Source organism: Triticum aestivum, chromosome 3B (assembly GCF_018294505.1).
Source record: "Triticum aestivum cultivar Chinese Spring chromosome 3B, IWGSC CS RefSeq v2.1, whole genome shotgun sequence".
NCBI lineage: Eukaryota > Viridiplantae > Streptophyta > Magnoliopsida > Poales > Poaceae > Triticum > Triticum aestivum.
This window is the reverse complement of record NC_057801.1, coordinates 847775873-847794039: the sequence shown is the minus strand read 5'-3', so window position 1 is coordinate 847794039 and position 18167 is coordinate 847775873. Positions and strand designations below refer to the sequence as shown.

The 18167-nt window shown below is 44.7% G+C and overlaps 1 pseudogene; it reads left to right on the top strand.

Annotated features, from left to right (window-relative positions):
- Positions 1-2886: 2886 nt before the first annotated feature.
- Positions 2887-7961, top strand: LOC123072895 (disease resistance protein RGA5-like; annotated as a pseudogene).
- The last annotated feature ends 10206 nt before the right edge of the window (positions 7962-18167 follow it).

Sequence of the window (18167 nt, the reverse complement as noted above, 5' to 3'; positions counted from 1 at the left end):
TGACCTTTGCAGGCAGGCTGCGATGCCTTTCTTTTGTAGCTGATGATTGCTAAGCTTGTTGTCTTTCCTAACTAGTTAGTTTGGTGCAGCTAGCCTTTGTACAAAGGAACACCAGCCAAGAAAGAGAATTACAATCAAGACAGAAAAATCCCTTGAGCTTGACACCAACGTGCAACACCTACCTCTAGCACAACCACAACAACAACCAAAGGAAAAAAAATGTCAGATTATCTTCTGACCCGCGCTCGACACAGCTTTATTGCGGATATGCAGCTTTGCAGACCCTCAAGGTGTCTCGCCAAAGACAAAGCCATTGCCTTAAACGAATCAGATTGAGGCAACACCCCAGACACATCGTCGAACTCCAGATCTGGCACCCTACATGACTAAAACGTGGGAAGAGGAGACCGTACCTGCCTGCGACCAACCACAAACCTACCACACAATCCGCCATCTTCCAGATGTCACCGTTGTAGTCCACAATCTTCATCTGCTCCTAAACTACCTCCCAGGCTCCGCGCCGGTGCTGGAGCAAACACCATCGCAATGTTGGAGTCAGAGGACACAAGTCCACCATAAGGATGCCGCCACCGCCACGCCATCCTCGTTAAACAGACTGGTTTGCAACTCCATCCTCAACCATAGGACAGACCACCTCGATGGCGAAGGATCTGAAGCTTCTTTTTTCAGCGCAGTCAACGCCATCGCCGAAGCCAAGACGAAGAACGACCCAAAAAACTTAAGCTACTAGGTTTTAATCTAAAAAACTACACGATCCACACATGAAGATCCGGTGACCCCCCTCACCACCGACGGCCAAGGTCGTCGGCGGAGGTGAGCCGCCGGAGGAAGGCGGCGGACGAACTCTCTACACAAATTGAACATTCATGACCTTTGGGCGGGCTGTGATGTCTATATATTCATGCTTTTCTTTTGTAGCTGATGATTACTAGATTGGCTTTCCTAACTAGTTAGTTTGATGCAGCTAGCTTGGAACTACGAGTTTAACTGTTTATTAGGATGCTTCCCGTTGCTGGGTGTGCATTGAGCGTAGTGGGATGGGATGGGATGCGATGAATCTGATACTACTATCTTTTAATTATGGACCATCTTGTTACCATGTCCATCGTACATACTTAACCTCTTAATTTAATGGGCGCGCATACATTTGTCGTCTTAATTTAACTGACGGGGTGAATTACTAATACTTGCTGCATACATGTTTCTAGTTATCTTTACCTTTTCTAATTTTGTTCCATTTTAGTTAAATCTATAAATGAGGATAAAATTAGTTGACGGAAAAAGAACTGTACATAATTTATACTACTTTATAAATGCATTAAACAGTATCTAGGTTTGCTCTTACACGAATGACTGCGTCCACGGTCTTGCTCCTCTTTCCCCTTTGCTCAAGTGTGGTGCAACGTGACGTCCCCTTCATGGTTGAGACACTAATTCACGCGGCCCTCCCACACATCTATTGCTTCTCTCTTCATTATCCCCTTTTCATGGCAAGAAAAGCTGAAAGTTAAAGAGTTTTTGTTCGGATTTTTTGCTGAAAGCTATACAGGATTGTTTAGAAGCTCGGAATTTTATTGTTGAATATAATGTTCAATGATTGAAAAACATTGTTCATACACGTCCGGATAAGATGTGTTCATATAATGTGGAAACAGTGTTTTCCAAAAAGAATTAAAAAAACACAATCAACAAAAAAGTAAGAACAAAACTGGAAAAAAAGAACAGAAAATGAAAAAAGGAGGAACGGAAAACATGAAAACAATAGAGATCCCATAATGGGCTGGCCTATGAACGCATATGCATTACTGCCTATTGGTTTTCTTGATGCGTTGAACATTAAATAGGGTTTGCCAACCAACGCCACCATCTTGATGAGTCCATCAGGATCTTGATGCCTTCCGATGAGGAGGTGAAGTCGGAGGACAATGGTGGCACCGGTGAAAAATGTGAGGGCATGTACCAGTTGCACGGCGATCACATGAGGCATTGCATGTGTGTCGAGCAGTTCCCTCACGACGATGAGTACCAGCTGTTACATGCCTACCTCTGACACTAGTGGTGTGCCACGATATTGACGTCACCTTCTCTCGGTGCTCGAATGCCCCTCCCAAATCACCAACTTGCCGACGCCGCCACTGGTATTGATGACGAGGAGCAATACTTTCCTCTGTGACAATTTTATCTCGATGTAGCCTCTCGCACACTATTCATTTATGAACTGCTCTGTTCAAGTATTTTTTTTATTTTTAACTGACTAGTTTATTACTACTAAATAGTAATATACACAAATCTTGCAACTTAAGAAAAATACTATTGAATTTGTTTTCAGATACAAACTTAACGGTATACATTTTTCTTCACAAAAGATGGTATATTTTTTATACATAACCCACATTTTATTCGTTAATTTTTTGGTAAAATTTGAATCTCAAAAAGCCTATGTGCTCTTTTTTAGGTCTCAGGAACTAACCAGACCAGACAAAGAGTATAATAGTGTCATTACATCTAACTAGCTGCAGCTTTGATCCATTCAAGTAGTATATACCCTAAAAAATGTATTCAAGTAGTACCTTTTCAGTGCATGTGATGGTGCATCGGTTGTAGTAATCTCTCTCTCTCTCTCTCTCTGATGTTACCGTTTGTGCAATTTGGCAGGTAGTATTTATTCAACTAATTGCCGACCTGACTACCCAGTAATCCAGGCAGCATCCAAGGCCATTTGTCGCGTGTTCTTGTATAGAGGGAGAGACACATCTCACGTGGCTGCGCGTGACCGCTTTTACCAATACCCCAAAAGCTGTGTTGCATCAATGAATAATCCATCTTTACCACACCCCAAAACCTAGGGCAAATCACCTATCTCAACCCACTTTCACATCTTCTCCTCTACACCAGCAGACGAATAGCACACTGTGAGAGCATACCTTGTAACCAGCCTTGTTCCGCTCACACTGCCGAAACACTAGCACAATCTCACACCCATAGAGGTCTAGCCATGGAGCTCGCCATGCTGGCCATCCGCCCCCTCCTCCCGAAGCTGGGGGGCCTGCTCGCAGGCGAATTCACCCTGGAGAAGCGCGTGAGGAAAGGCGTCGACACTCTCGACAAGGAGTTGAAGCTGATGCACGCTGCTCTTGGCAAGGTGGCGAGGGTGCCGCCTGAGGAGCTTGACGAGGAGGTCAAGATCTGGGCTGGAATGGTGAGGGACCTGGCCTGCCAAATGGAGGACATCGTCGACGCCTTCGTGCTGCGCCTGGGCAATGGATCTGCCAACCCGAAGAATAGAGTGAAGAAGTTACTAAAGAAGACTGGCAGATTGTTCAAGAAGGGTAAAGATCTCCATCGAATCTCCGATGCTCTAGAAGAAGCGGTTCGTCAAGCTAAACAGTTGGCTGAGCTGCGCCAAAGGTACAAGCTGGAGGCGCTGGGCGCCGGTGCTGGGGCTAGTGTTGACCCTCGCATCAAGGCTATGTACACAGATGTGACAGAGCTCGTCGGCATTGAAAAGCCACGAGATGAGGTGATCAATATGTTGCTTGATGGTGATGATTGGTCAAAGAATCCGTTGAAGATGGTCTCTGTTGTTGGATTTGGTGGGTTAGGCAAGACAACTCTTGCTAAAATGGTGTATGACAAGATCAAACTGCAATTTGATTGCAGTGCTTTTGTGTCGGTTTCTCAGAATCCCAACATGAAGAAAATCTTGAAGGACATTCTTTTTGAACTCGACAAGGTCAGGTATTCAAACATATATAATGTCAAAACGAGAAGAAAAGCATCTCATCGACGAACTCATTGAATTCCTTGATGAAAAGAGGTATGCTTGTTTTTTCATACTATTGATCGATAGTCATTTCGTCTAGTAAAATCAACACCATGTCACATTGGTGCATACACATCCTTATAGCGCATTCTAGATTTATTCTGTAGGTTTACACTGTTCATGTGAATCCGTAGGGTTTACTATGGTCCATTACCCGACATATAGCCCATAGTCTGTCCTTATAAAAAAAACTCTTACATATATCTTCATTAATTGGTTTGTCAACTAACTCTCACAAATATTTTTATAGGTGCCTCATGGTAATTGATGACACGTGGGATGAAAGTGCGTGGGATTTTATCAAGCGGGCTTTCTCTAAGAACAGTATTGGAAGTCGGTTAATCATGACAACCCGCAATGTCGGTGTTGCTGAAGCATGTTGCTCTTCAAGTCATGATATTATTTATCATATGAAACCTCTTTGTGAGGATGTCTCAAGAAGGCTTTTCTACAAAAGAATATTTTCTCATGAGAAAGAATGCCCTCATGAATTGGTGGAAGTATCTGAAAACATCTTGAAGAAATGTGGTGGAATACCATTAGCAATTATTACCATAGCAAGTCTTCTATCCAATAACCGCCAGATGAGAACAAAGGACCAGTGGGATGCGGTGCTCCATTCCATTGGCCGTGGACTCAAAGAAAATCGCAATGTAAAGGAGATGAAGAAGATATTATTATTCAGCTATTATGATCTACCTTCTTATCTTAAGCCATGTTTACTGTATCTAAGCATCTTTCCAGAAGATCACCTGATCATCAGAGCCAAGTTGATATTGAACTGGATATCTGAAGGTATCGTTTATAGTGATGAAGAAGAAACTAGCTTATATGAGCTTGGTGACAGCTACTTCAATGAGTTAGTAAACAGAAGTATGATCCAGCCGATAGGTATTGATGACGAAGAGAAAGTAAAAGCTTGTCGTGTACATGACATGGTGCTTGACCTCATATGTTCATTGGCTAGTGAAGAGAACTTTGTCACTATATTGAATGGCACCAAGAGGAAAATTTCTGACTCCCAAAGCAAGGTCCGAAGATTGTCGATCCAAAATAGCAGTGTAGAAGTGGATACCATCAGTATGGCTCAAGTAAGATCAATTTCCGTTTTCACAAATGATAATGTTGACCAACTGTTCAAAGTTTCAAGCTGTCAAGTTTTGCGTGTGTTGGATTCAGAACATTGTCCTACTCTGGATACTTGGAATTTTTTGCATTTGAGGCAGCTACGATTGAGAGATTATGGAGGTAAGAAGCTTCCAATGGAAATGGGAAAGCTATTGTTTTTGCAACTCCTGGATATTAGTGGAACAAGTGTAATAGAAATACCGTCAAGTGTTTTTGGACTTAAACGTCTGATGTACTTTGACATTGGCTGGGTTTTTAGTGTGAAGCTCCCGCCTGGGGTTGGTAACTTAACTTCCCTAGAAGTGCTAAAGGGGTTGGCAGTGGGTAAAATGCAATCTTATGACTGGTGTAATCACCATGTTGCGAAAGAGCTGGGCAACTTGACCAAGCTGAGGGTGCTCCATATTTTCTTGATAATTTTGGATGAGAGCATAGCTAAAACTCTGGTGGAATCCCTAAATAATCTCCACAAATTGCAAGTGCTAGATATTGCTGGTCACAAAGGGAGACATCTCAATCTCATGCACGAAGGCTTGGTGCCGTCTCAACAACTCCGTAAAGTGTTAATTACAGGTTGCTCAGCATGGACACTGCCGGCATGGATTAATCCTTCATCGCTTCCTCTCCTGTCGTATCTGGAAATAACTGTGAGTGAAGTGCGACCGGAGGACATCCTGCTTCTTGGGACGTTGCCAGCCCTTCGTTATCTCGATCTAAGCGATGATGGATATTGGTCCCAACATGAGTCAGTAAAGTGGGACCAGAGGGTAACGGAAATGGAGAAGTCTGTTGTTACTGCTGATGCATTTCCATGTGTGGAAAAGTGCTACTTCCGTGGTATCGCCATTGTGCCGTCTATATTTCCACGAGGAGCCGCACCAAGGCTTAAAGAATTGAAGTTCAGCTTCCCAGCTAGGTGGATCGGCCGTGGTGACAATGATTTAAGCATGGGGCACCTCCCCTCCCTCGAGAAAGTCCAGGTTACCGTTTGGTTTAGGGAAGCCAGCGATAAGGTGGTGGAGGAAGCAGATGCGGCTCTGAGGGCCGCAGCGGAAGACCATCCCAATCGTCTCGTCATTGAAATCTACAAATAGGAACAGGTATACACCTCTCTCGCATTCCCGTTTTCAGCAACTAGTGCTCCCAAGTGCCCATTCCTCTCTTCGAGGTTCTCTGTTTTTAATTCCTTACTTTTCACCAAGTACTCAGTAATCATTTCCCCACTTATTTTCTCTTCATTCTCAGGTGGATCAAGGGCTCGATTCATCAAATCCTGCAACGCCATCAGGTACCAATTAACTATTCTTTCAGCATTTTCCCTAGCTAGTGTGTTTCCTTTTCCTGTAGCGTTGCAATGTCAGTATGAAACTCGAGACAGGGCACAATAAGGGGAACTTTCCCTCACAGATTGCCATCTCCCGCTCCCTCCCCCTAGGGTTCCGTCGCCGCCGCCGCCAGGCCGCCGGCTCGCGCGCCCCGGCCTTTCCGCCCCCCTCTTCCCCGCCCCCCCTCCCGTTCCTGCCCCTGCGCCGCCTCCGCCGGTGGTAGGTGCGGTGGCGGTGCTGCCCTTGGCGGCAGGGCGGAGTGCTGGCGTGCGGTGGCCAGAGGCGCGCCCCCGGCCTAGATTTGGGCCCTCCCGGCCCCATCTGGGTCCTAGCGGGCCGGTCTTCTGTGTGGCTTCGTCGTCGTCTGTGTGGTGAGGAGGAGGAGCAGCTCGGACGGGGGGCGGCAATGCCGACGGCGTGCCTGCTGCAGCGCGATGGCGGGAGCTTTACGGGCATGGAGTTCCCGGCCGGGCCTGTGAGCCCACGGGCCTGTTATGCTCCTGCTATTGTGTCCGGTCGGCTACCGTCGTTGACGATGGAGGTTGTGCCCTCCCGCGTGCCGACGGTGATGCGACCCCTAGTCCCGGCTCCTATCCCTTGTTGTGCAGACCTCACTTCGTGGTGCCGTGGTGAGACGGCGTGGAGGCTTCTTGACCATGGTGGCGCAAGATGGTGGTCGGTTTGGTGGCAGGGTCTGGAGCATCCGAGGTGAAGGTTGGGATCGGGGGAAACCCCTGTCGGCCTGTCCGACACCGACGCGGAGACGCCGGTAGGTGCCGCCAGACCTTCCTGGAGGGCGTCGGGGAAACCCTTCCTCTCGCCTCGTCGTGTACTGGGGGAAACCCTTGACAGCAGCGTCGTCATCGTCGCGGTCCTTTTTGGAGGTGCTGATTGGTACCGGTGCTTCAGAGCCTTGGAGTTTGGTGGGAGATCTCCGGTGGGCGCAGTGGTCGTGAAGCTTCTTCGTTTCCATTGATCCGCCGTTGTCGGCATTCTTTTCTCTTATTGTTTCTCTTTCGTTTCTTTTGGTGTGATTATACTGCTTCTGCCCCAGCACCTATTTTTGGATGTATCGGTTGGTTGCTTTGGAATAAAAGGGGGATCCTTTTTCGTAGGGCAATGTCAGTATGAAGTATGAACTCTGTTTAGTTTCTTCCTCCTGTTACATGCACTCAACTGAACCATTTGCATGCATGCATGTGTGTGCTTCCAAACGGCGTTGCAGGTGGGAGGAGCTAACTGCAGATTAATTTCGTCGACGTCCACGACTCGATCGTCCCGACCAAGAATCGGACGAGGAACGACTAGAGCACTGCGTTTGATCTGTCTTTCGTGTGCGGCGAACGAGATGAGGCCCTCATTAATTATGTTTCTCAGCTCATATCCGACCTGCATCGACGGTTGGATCTTGGAACTTTGTGCTAGAGCAGTCCATCGTACACGTACATAAAAGCCATGGTTGGAACATGGAAGACACGGCGATGGATTGGATGCTAGAGCAGCTTTAATCCATCCCTCAAATTTAATTAGAGCTCCAAAAACCGTGGCTATTAGGTGTTTTCAATTTTAAAGACCTAATTTAATTCCACAAGCCAAGAGGCTAGTGTCGAACCACCAACATCAACGGCAGACAAGGACAGAAGGAAACAAGTGTTGGAAAATTAACCACGATGGGGGTCTGTGTCCGGCTCGGACCAGAACAAGTCACCGTGTAGGTATATGACTAGTAGTAGTAGTAGGATTGGAGTTTCAAACCGTGTTGGTTAGCTTGCCTGTCCTAGCTTCTATATATATCTACATAGACCCCTATAATATTTGTACCGAACTCAGATCAATAGGACCGACAGGGTCCTGTGGCCATAGATCGCTCGTGTTCTCCTGTTCGCGTGTGTGCGTGAGTTTCGGTGAGTTGATTAAGCGATCAACGAGCCGGCGTGATAGTTTCGTACGTGCATGTGCATGTACTAGTTGACGTCAAGAATCCATTCACCAGCTTGTCTGCCTGCTTGCTCCTTGTGTACGTACGCGTGTATCTCGACGACCAAAAGCACAGATCATCGGAATCGCGTCGTACAAAGTACGCCGAAAAGTACTCAGCGTACGGGACTGTGCCAACAACAAGAAGGCCAAGGTACTGCCATTTGGGATTTCTGCCGCTCTGATGACAGAACAGGTTGACACCATTGACAGCGATGAGAATTGGGCTCAGTGCCAGAGATGCACAAAAAAAGTTTCAAATCTAGAAATAATTTAAACGGATTGCTGCAATTTTACAATGTAGCTGAATTAGTACGTTATAAATATGGCTTACACTTGCTTTCCTTGTTTCAAATGTGACAGAGCCATGTCAGAATGCGAAATTGTCAATTTTTTGGCTGAAAAATGTGCTCATTTCAAAAGTGCTTGAGAAAAGCAAAAATAAAATAAAATAACAATGGTACGATTGGTAATATGTAATCCCTTCTCAAGCTGTTACTAGTACAGTATTTCCAAGTGAAATCGCCGGGTGACAAGTCCCAGATGACAACGAAGCGGCCGCTCTCATTGCATCAGAAAACCATTAGAATTGGGAGTGTAATCTTTTTGTTCATTCATGTTGTAACCGTGAGGCCATGCAAACAAAGGAAATCTCGTAATCACGAAAAAATCAAGCCTAATCAAGTAGAACAATCAAAATTGGTGATCAATACACCATGCATGTCTCAAGAATATTTTTTTACTGAATCACATCACTGTCCATTGATTGACGTGATGGGTACCAGCAACAATCACTGTTCATCACAAACAAAGCAGTAACAATATTGCTGAGTTTTACCAGCCCTACAATAAGCTCTATAGACGTGTTCTGCCCATGAATCCCGGCAGGATCTCCGGCAATCTAATGCTGAGCATTCAGCGGCTGTAAAAGCAATCACCTTCACGCAATCATCTGTAGACAAGAACATGCATCATTGAGGTAAGTCCAAATTGTGAAACATTGCAATGAAATTCGTGCAGGTCTGCTGAAAATATAGACATGTAGGAGAAAGGAGATCAATTTCGTACCAACATGAATGGGATTGCCTATGCATAGTTGCACAATCACCATAAGGCAAAGGAGAATGATTTTTCCCTCCATAAGATAAGACACAAGCTTCTCCTTCTCGTCTTGTTTAGGTGTCCAGAAGGATATATACACGACGTCATATTTATAGACTTGCGACTGGGGAACATTTACCTGCATTTCACTCAATAAGATCAAAACTATCCAACTATATCGTCCTTATAATTGGTAAAAACTGATCCCATCTTTAATTGTATATATATCTATCTATTTGATGTTATTATATCTGTCCATATATGTGACAATATAAATTTAGGAGATATTTGTTAGTAGTAATAATTAGTTTGCAAAAACGGGTTATGTATATCTTGTAAGATAGTAACCACTTGATCTTGTTATATGTTTTCTATTTCTATGCCAATATAAATTAGGAGATACTGAAAGTTTATCTCCGAGCGACCGATGGAAAGGGATGGGACCTGCGCCAGCAATGCTTTTTTTCCTTACGTGATTAGAGGAAAGTAGTAACTGCCCGCAAATCACGTGGTTGGAGGTAACAAATCCATGATTTAAGGACGCATAATAAATCATAGTAGAAAACTAATTCTACATTTTAAAGCATAATAATCAATGTAGCGAAATAAGCTTTCGCACCATGCAGTTTGTTTCCATATGAAGCCAAAGTTGTATCCAGTGTTACCAATTTTTTTTCCAATGCAACTAAAACTTTTGATTATGCGTCGACTGAAACTAACATGCTTCATTCATTGGCTCGTATAACATGTTTCCAATGACCCCAATATTTGCTTAATTCTGATATGATCATCAAAATCATAGGCTTCACGTTCTCATATCACATGTATCCACAATAATATTTGCTTCACTCCGCTATCCGTGTGCTTGCTTCCTTGTGTGCTTTATATAATCCATTAAACAAGTTGGTAGCCATTGTCGAGTGCCGACTGAGTGTGCGTTGTGAAACGACAGGTTGAGGTCATTGACAAGATCAGACCAGGTGATCAAATTCGAAGCATCCTTCCATTGAACCATGAAAGTGAGTTATATGTAGCACAAGAACAAAATGTACTCGAACCATGCTTCCATGGAAGCATGAACACAAGTTGTATGAAGCGGAAAAAACATGTAATTTGTCGCATTACTTGCTGAGAAACTGCTTCCAAGCCAACGGATAATTTCTTCTATTGAGTGAAAATCTATGTACAACATAGCAATGTATTATATTTGCTATGCATAGACAATACATGAACCGGAATTTTGTTTCTAATGTAAATGGAATTGGTTCCAACAGAAAAAAAATATTTGTTTCAAGAAATCAAACATTGCTTTCAGAGATGTGAGAGTATGCTTCAGAAAGAAAATAGGATTTTCATAAAAAAAATCAAAATTTTGCTTGAACTTGGGCCAGATGCTAGCACATTATCCCTTCCGCAATTTTTTCTGGAGTTTTCTAGGTCAAAAAATGTCAATAAATGGCCGGACGTGACACAACTTGCATACGGTATTGGTAATCGTTCAAACCTAGCATGGATGCCTACCATGGGCATGCCCACCTACTTGCAAAAGTTGGGGTCATTTCAAGATTGTCCAATAATAGACCATGTTCAATGGAGAGTGTCCGCATAGGCCAGAAGGCTTTATCTGAGAGCTCGTCGTTTCTTAATATCCTTGAAATGGTCCTAATTTTTTCATGGCCTTTTATGTCAATTTCCAGGCACCATACCAAAGTTGTTTCTCTTTTTGACAAGTTTTGCATTTTCTAGTGTTTTCCCGGTGAAAAAGGCTGATAAATACCCAGATGTGTCGCAACGTGCATATGGTGTCAGAAGTCATTCAAACCATGCATGTATGTATAAAATGAGAATGGCCACCTGCTTGCAAAAGTGGCTTCGGTCCTGAGATTTCTAGAAAAATACCATATTCAACGGAGAGTGTTCGGGTAAGCAGAGGGGTCCATTTGGGGGCACCTAATTTCTCGGCATCCCTTAAATGGCCCCATTTTTTACATTGCCTTGTATGAATAATTCAAGGCACCACATTATAAGGTGTTTGCGTTTTTGACAAGTTTTGCATTTTTTGGAGTTTTCTCTGTCAAAAAAGACCGATAAATGGTCAGACGTGTCGCAACTTGCATACTGTGTAAAAAGTCATTCAAACCAGTCATGGACACCTACCATAGGCGTGCTCACCTACTTGCAAAAGTTGGTTCCATTTCGACGCCGCCCAAAAATAGACCATGTTCAAACGAAGAGTGTTCGGGTAGGCCAGAAGGGTCGGTTCAAAACACGTTGTTTTTCGTCTTTCGTCAAATGAGACTAATTTTTCCACCAACTAACCAATTCTTTTCTTTTACAAATACACCAACTGACCAATTCAAGGCACCATGAAAAGTTGTTTGGATTTGGCAAGTTGTTGGCCCTTTTCATCGAGAAAACTTCAGAAAATGCAAAACTCGAAAACCCAAACAACTTGGCATATGGTACCTTGAATTGGTCAAACAATACCATGAAAAATCTATTCACAAATTCAAAGAAATGTGTGGGGGGTTTCAAATAACGTCCGCGCTTTCAAAATTGTTCATGTTTAAAAATATCTACACAAATACAAAAAATGTTCGAGAATTCAAAAAATAATTGGTTTCAAATTTTTATTTGTATTTTTCTAATTTTTTAAAATCCAAATTTTTTAGTGTTTTTGAAAAAAAATCTAAAAACAAAAAATGTTCATTTCAAATTCGGTTTGCTCTTTTAAAAAAAGTGTATTTTGAGCAGTTTAGACATGTACATTTTTCTTTCGATACTATTTTTGAAAATACAAATATTTATTTCATAAACCAAATTTGAAAAAGTGATTTATTTTTGAAATTTTGAAATAAAATAAAGGTGTGACAGTTTTTGGAAAATAAGAAAGAAATGAAAAAAAATTAATATGAAACAAAAAATGATAGAAAAAATAAAGAAATAATTGAAAAAAGATTGGTTCAACAATGTGCCGGCCCAGTGAAACCGTGGGCTTCCGCGAACTGAAGAAGAAGAAGAAAAGGAATAATAAGAAAAATAAGCATGAGCCTTAAGATGTCCTAGTTGATTAGTGTGGTTTTCTCTGAACATAGAGGTCAGGAGTATGATTCATGTCAAGCACACTCTTTTTTGAAGTTTAAAAAGAAAGAGAAAAAAGTTGAGGGCGCCGTGTACGGGCGGCATGTACACAAGCCGCTTATCGGCGCCGGGGACATATTTTTGAAAAATCTTCCTACCCTTTACTAATTATAAAGGGGTGAGGAGAGATCTCTTCTGTTCATGTGTTTAGACAAGTTTTGGTGTAGTATCACACACTAGTGTGATATGCGTTATACTAACTTAACATGCACACACACCATCTCATCAAAGACGTACCGCAACTAGCATGAGAATTTTTCTTTTCCATTATTAGTGGATCCAATGCACACATCTCATCTCGCCACACATGCCACCTCATTAACATGGTAATAAGTTTTTATTATATTATGCCACTTGTATTTAAAATATTTTTTGGCTACACAATAATCAAGTACATATATAGTATTTATTTTTATTTTAGTTCATATTTTATCAATTCAACTATGATGATTTCATCCAATCAAATCACTGAGATATATTGCAATCAATTCCCGTAGCAATGCGTAGGGTGCTCTGTAATTTACTAGTTTTGCGTGGGGTGTTCTAAGGAACAGAAAGGCCACCAAATATCTAACAGGCATGCCACAGCTATTCTCGACAAACAGAAGACCACCAAATATCTAAGGAACAGGCATGCCACAGCCATTCTCGACAAACAGAAGGCCACCAAATATCTAAGGAACAGAAAGTAAAAAAGACTAGCTAACAGCAGTGCTCTACTGACACTTGTTAGTACATGCTTTCTTGGCATCTTTGGCCGGACCTCATTTTCCTCTTGTTCTGATAGCGTGAACAAAAACCGCAGTTGTCGCGCAAATTGGCCGACCTGACCACCATTCGTTGCCGGGCTACACACGGCTGGCCTCCAGCGCACGCATGGACCAGCCAGCTCTGGCTCGAGGCCAGCGCCTCCACTCTCCAGCATGTTCCGGTCCTGCTCTTTCTCCTTGTCACTGTCTCTCGTTTAGAGGGCGAATAGTGCCACTGGCTGAATTCTCAACCGCACAGCGCTGCAGATGAGAAGCCCTTATCTCAACTCTGAAGAACGCACTACTAGGAAAAGGGCTATAAATGAAATGGACTCTAATGGCGCACCTGTCATGTGGTGCGCCACTACTATATAGCAGTGGCGCATCATGTGCAGGTGCGCCACTAGTAACAATTTTTTTATTTTTCCAAATATACTAATGACGCATCATTGCACGGTTACTAGTGCTAACTAGTAATGGCGCACCAGCCACACAGTGCGTCACTACTGTTGTTTTTTTAATTCCTTTTTTTGCAAAACTACTAATGGCGCACCATAGCATAGTGCGTCATTACTAGTTTAAACTAATAATGGCGCACTATGCCACGGTGCGCCATATATATATATATATATATTTGCAAAACTACTAATGGCGCACCAGCAACAGGTGCGCCATTAGTAACCAGGGTTACTAATGGCGCATTTGCAGGTGGTGCGCCATTAGTAACCTGGGACCAACAAGATATTTTGGACAGCCCACCTACCCACTCATTTTCCCCATTTCATTCTCCAGCTCCTCCTCCAAGCTTGTCTCGGCTGCCTCCTCCTCACCTCATTTGCACCATAGATTCATCCAAATTAAGTGGTTAAATTACCTTTTTTTGATAGATAAGTAAGGGGGAAGCTATCTTTATGTTGTTCTCCCTCTCCAACAACGTGCACATGCACTTTTTATGGCCTAGCTAGATCTATGTATGTTCGTGGTGTTGCATATGTTTGTGGTGTTGCATTTATGTTTGTGTTTGCAGGTACCGGTATTTGAAATGCGATAGTTGCCAATATTTTGCCGAAATGTTGATTCATTTCCGTTTCGGCGAGAATTTTGGCACTATGCATTCTTTTTGGTCCTATTTTTAGGGAAAGTCATGCCAAATTTTTTCTTGGTTTTAAAATATCGTTTTGCTCTACCCCGCAGACGACCATGGTTCGCACGATGACCGAAGGCATCGTGAATAGGTTTTTGAGCTCCGCGAAGGCCGAGATGCTTCAAAAGAACGAGACGGAGATAAGATGTCCGTGTCGAAGATGCAAGCTGAAGAGCCTTATTGCGAACCCGGATTCCGGGCAGGTGCGGGACCACCTGCTCTTGCATGGTTTCATGGATGGCTATCGGTGGCAAGGTGATGAAGATGACTATGAAGTCGTCCATGGGGGCCGGGCAAGAAATGAGGAAGGGCAGGAAGATAACCACCGCGCCTCGGGCGGGCGAGAAGACGAAGAATCTCCAGGACATGATCACGACGGTGATGCTGTACACAGTCATCATGTAAAAGATGCCGAACATGATGATGAGGAAGATGCCGGAGCAGACGAAGGGCATGATCATGAAGATGAAGATGCCGGCGGAGCAAATGACGATGGACCATCGATGGGCTGGGTGCAGGACCCTCATATTCAAGAGCTACTTCTCAAGTAGACGGATAACGCAAGAGCTGCCGTCCGAGAGAAAGCCAAGCTGGATCAGCTGGAGATAGACGCGGTTACTCCATTGTATGAAGGATGCAGGCCCGAGGATACCCGCCTGAAAGTAACGCTCATGGCTCTGGAGATTGAAGGTAAAACACAAAATGACCGACGCATGCTTCGACGAGAACATGTCATTCTGGCACGAACGTCTTCCCAAGGGGAACAAGTGCCCGACCAGTTCTAGGAGGCGAAGAAAATCGTGTGTCCTCTGGATTTACCGCACGTGAAATACCATGTGTGCATGAACAATTGCATCATTTATTGGGACGAGCACGCGGAGTCTACCATATGTCCGGTGTGCGGCATCACTCGATACAAGAAGAGGAAGAAAGCTCCTCGAAAAGTGGTGTGGTACTTTCTGATCACTCCTCGTCTGCAGCGGTATTTCGCGGACCCTAAGGTAGCAAAGCTCCTGCGTTGGCACGCGGATAGGGAGGAGAAGAAGCAAGAAGATGACGCAAATGATCCGAAGATAAATAAAAAATACAAGATGCTGAGTCACCCAAAGGATGCGAGCCAGTGGCAAGCGTTGAACTTTGAACACCCAGAATTTGGGAAGGATCCAAGGAACATCATGCTGGGCGCGAGCACCGATGGAGTCAACCCGTTTGGCAGCCAGAGAAGCACACATAGCACCTGGCCTGTGTTTGTGTGGATGTACAACCTTCCCCCCTGGTTGTGCATGAAGAGGAAGTACATTCACATGAGTATGCTAATTGAAGGGCCGAAACAACCAGGGAACGACATCAATCTGTATTTGGGGCTGCTGAAAGAGGAGCTAGACACGCTGTGGAAAACGCCAGCCAATACATGGGACGCCGCGAAGAAAGAATATTTCCCTATGAGAGCCGCACTGCTCACGACGGTGCACGACTATCTCGGTTACGGATATCTCGCGGGGCAGGTGGTCCACGGATTTTCTGGATGCGTTAGGTGCATGGATGACACAACGTATCGCCAGCTAGATAGAGATCCCGGGTCTTCGAAAACCGTGTTCATGGGACATCGAAGGTGGCTTCGTGACGATGACCCGTGGAGGAAACGCAAGGGTCTGTTCGATGGTGAAACCGAACCCTAAAGAAGCCCGCGTACGAGGAGCGGCGAGGAAATAGACCAGCTGTTGAAAAATTGGAAAGATTGCCCACTGCCGGGAAAGAAGCAAAAAGCGCCAGAGCCAGGAAAGAAGAGAAAGGCACCAGAGCCGCTGCTGAAGGTATGGAAAACGAGGTCTGTTTTTTGGGACTTGCCGTACTGGAAGATCCACCATGTGCCTCACAGCCTTGATGTCATGCATATCACGAAGAACATGTACGAGAGTCTACTTGGTACCCTGCTCAACATGCCAGAGAGGACCAAAGATGGGCCAAAAGCAAGGGCAGACTTGAAATCAATGGGCATCAGGGAGGAGCTTCACGCTAATGATGATGATGATGATGAGGCGAAGCAGGACACGGAAAGTCGTCGCAAAGGCAAAAAGGCCAAGAAGACCGGAAATGACTACCCTCCCGCATGCTTCACTCTAAGTCAGGAGGAGATCGAGCAGTTTTTCACCTGCCTCGTAGGAGTAAAACTTCCTTACGGTTACGCGGGGAAGATAAGCAAATACCTAGACCCAGCGAAGCAGAAATTCAGCGGGATGAAGTCTCACGACTGTCACGTGCTGATGATGCAGATACTTCCAGTTGCAATCCGTGGGATCATGGACGCGCACGTCCGTGAAACGCTATTTGGCCTATGCAACTTTTTCGACGTCATCTCTCAGAAGTCGGTTGGCGTGAGGCAACTTAGAAGGCTACAGAAAGAGATCATGGTGATACTATGCGAGCTTTAGATGTACTTCCCGCCCGCATTCTTCGACGTTATAGTGCATCTGCTGCTCCATATCGTGGAGGATATCATCCAACTCGGGCCGACGTTCCTGCACAGCATGATGCCGTTCGAAAGGATGAATGGTGTCATCAAAGGATACGTTCGCGACATGTCACGTCCAGAGGGAAGCATAGCCAGGGGCTTTCTGACCGAAGAGTGCATCTCCTACTGCACGAATTATCTAGGCATCAAGGACCCCGTTGCTCTGCCCGTCAACAGGCACCTCGGCAGGCTCGCTGGATGGGGTCACCGTGAGGGTCGCCGCGAAATGCATGTCGACTTCGAGGGTCGACTCGCCGACTTTGAAAGAGCAAACCTAGTCATGCTGCAACACATAGACGTGGTCGATCCTTGGGTGCTAGAGCACAAAACCTTTATTGAGAAGACGTACAATGACTGAGGCCAACAGAGGACGGACGGAGATATAATCAAAGAGCACAACTCATGTTTCACGCGTTGGTTCAAGCAGAAGCTTCTGTCGTACCCTTTACATGAGGATTCTTCCGCGGAAGAACAACTCATATTCGCCTTGTCACAGGGTGCCGAGCACAACCTGATGACCTATGAGGCGTAGGATATCAACGGCTACACATTCTACACCGAGGACAAGGACATGAAGAGCGATGGTTATAACAACTCCGGGGTAACGATGGAATCCTACACCAGTAACGACAAGGACACATACTAAGGAAGGATCGAGGAGATCTGGGAGCTGAGCTACGCTGGAAAGAAGGTCCCAATGTTCCGTGTCAGATGGGACAAGAGCGTCCTAAAAGAAGACCGGTATTTCACCGCCATGGTTATACCCGAAGCCAAATCCAAGACCGCAGGCGCAAACGTCACCGCGAAAAATGAGCCATGGGTACTGGCTTCCCAAGTGGACCAATGCTTCTTCATTACCGACCCGTCAAAGCCCAGTTGTGTTGTCGTGAGGAGAGGCAAAAGGAAGATCATCGGAATGGATGGAGTAGCCAATGAGCAAGACTTCGACAAGTACGGCGACCCGAAGATCGAACATGACGACGACGATGAAGTAGCAGCATACACCACAAGAAGAAGCAGGACCACCCTACCTAAAGGACGTCCGTTCAAGAGAAGAAATCCATTTACGAAAAATAAGGGCAAGAAGATTGTGAACAGATAGCTAGCAGCTAAGATCGATTGTATTTAAATTGTAGCCTTCATTTCTCGATTGTATTTCATGGGCACTTTTTGAACTCATGAATGTTTTTAAATTTCATGGACACTCGATCTCGATCCCCCTCCATCTCGATCGCTATCCCACCTC